Source organism: Penaeus monodon, unplaced genomic scaffold (genome assembly GCF_015228065.2).
Source record: "Penaeus monodon isolate SGIC_2016 unplaced genomic scaffold, NSTDA_Pmon_1 PmonScaffold_6582, whole genome shotgun sequence".
Taxonomy (NCBI): Eukaryota; Metazoa; Arthropoda; class Malacostraca; order Decapoda; family Penaeidae; genus Penaeus; species Penaeus monodon.
In genome coordinates this window covers 4,968-7,500 of record NW_023661642.1, presented here as the reverse complement: position 1 = coordinate 7,500, position 2,533 = coordinate 4,968, and positions in this window count along the sequence as shown.

Below are 2,533 nucleotides of genomic sequence, written 5' to 3'. Positions count from 1 at the left end.
ATGAAGTATATTACAATTTAAAAATAATTTAAATAAACTTGCTTCTATGAAACCTCCTATTAACATAAAATTCTCCTGTGCCATTAGCCCACATCATACATCTTGAGCCACGACGCAACAGCCAAATCTCCGTCCACATGGCATTCATATTAAGTAGACTCTTAATGACAATGTGCTGGCTTATTCCAATACCTTCAACATAAATGTTCTGGGTCCTCACAGTTCCAATTCCATTCTCTTGTGGATGGATCAGTCAGACTCGTAAATATAACATAAAACAGATGTTTGCTCTTCACTGATAATCAAAACACACCCGCCAGTACTTCAGCGTCCTTCCCAGGAAGACACAAGAAACAAAAAACAGCGCGAGAAGCGCAATGCTTTAAATTTACATTCATAATTTATCGTTCACGATACAATCATCTTCTTACAATATCATTATTATCATTACCATTATTACTATCAGCATCATCAATTATTGTTTTTATCATTATTGTTATTTTGTTATTATTATTATTGTTAATGTAATTATTATTATTAGCATTAGTGGTAGTAGTAGTAGTAGTAGCTGTAGCAAGAGCAGTAGCAGTAAAAGTACTAGTAGTAATAGTAGTAGTATTTGTAGTAGAATAGTAGTAGTAGTAATAATCATTATTACTACTATTGTTATTGACATTAAGTTTGTTGTTGATACCATTATAGTAAAAAAATATATATTGTTATTATACTACTGCTGTTGCTACTACTACTATTATTATTACAATTATAATTGTTGTTGCTCCTGTTATCATCATCATCATAATTACTTCACCTTCCGCAGTCTGCTATACCTGTGGGCACTCACACCCACAACAATCACTCCATAAGGATGACCTTTGAAAGGAACTGTACTATCATTAGATCAATTCGTGAATCCAGTGGGAGGACCTTCGTCCACCTTGGGGCACCCAGAATGATCCTGGCATCTTCATTGTCAATTTTTCTCTTAATCTTTGTGGCAATCAGGGCGACAGAAGCATAGTCCACAATGGGACGGACGGCATCTACATAGAATGATCTTTGTACTTTATGTTTAGCTCCTATCTGTCCCAGAGCCATTCTTTCATGGCAGTCTTTCTTTGGCTCAGCCAACCAGGTACTGGACCTCCTTTTGGAAGGAGAGGGTCTGATCAATTTTTACCCCAAGACTTGGACTCACTCTAGGTCCATTCCCTGGATACTCAGACTTGTGCCTTCAACACTGTGTCTCAGAGCCATGGCATTTTTTTTTTGGTTGCTGATTGATTGATTGATTATTTAAAATTATCTGCCGCGTCAACAGCTAAGGTCATTAGCGGCGAATGCCTTGTTAAATAGAAATATTAAAATATCAAAAAACTTAAAAAAAATATCAATAAATATCTTACAAATACCATTAAATATATTTAAAATCAAATCATAAATATTATGCTCTAAGTGTATAAAATTATTGCATAAAAATCATGCATGATTAGATTTTATTGAAAATATTAGTCTCCCTAAGGAAACTAATAAGATCCTCTATATCACAATCCTCCCCCAATACATTTTTCAGTGTATATGGGGAGACAAGTACATACGTCTTTGGTCTGAGAATGTTGCACATCTTTCCACTACATGCGCGATCGTTAATGGCTCTTGGCAATCCCTCACAAAGTGCTTGACTTTTAGCCATCATTGGTCCATGAGTCAGTCTTGTTAGTCTTGTTAATGCAACTTCCACTTTTCGGTTGGGATGGATGCTAGTCACCCAACTGCCAAGGTCATCTCTAATCTGTCGGAGTTTGTTTCTGGAGGTATGCCTCCATTGTTCCTTCCATTTATCACGAAGACAACTCCTGATGCTGGGCTTCAAATCGCTTTGCGGGAGAGGAAAACGAGCATCACAAGGCTGAGCAGCAGCTGCCTTGGCCTTCTGATCAGTTCACTCATTCCCACTGATACCAACATGTGCTGACACCCAACACAGAGTTATCTTTTTATATGTTGACATCAGTGCAAGCCAATCTTGAACCTTCCTCACTACTGGATGTGATGAGCTTAAGCTCATGATTGCTTGCAAGGCACTACGAGAGTCACAATATATCACAATAGAATGGTTCGTAAGATCTTTAGTCATCTTAACTGCTGCAAGGATGGCATATAACTCTGCAGTGAAGATCGAGGATGCTAGAGAAAGACTGCCAGATGCAGTCTTCCTTCTGCTCATTGCTGCAAAACTCACACCATTTTCAGACTTTGAATCATCTGTATATATTGCATCTGATCCTTGGTACTTAGAAATATGCTGAAGAAATCTCTCTCTGACTTCTGTTTCCGACCAAATCCAGCTCAACTTGATTAGTCCAAGGGGGGAATTGGGGAATTCCAACAGCCAGAACCTTAGTGAGACTCAAATTAAGATCTTCCACAAGATTCCTCATTCTCCTACCATAGGATTGGCTATCCTCAAGGGGGTTGAAAACCAATCTGGATGTAGGAGATCCTGGAATCCTTTGTAGTCTCGTGTAGGTAA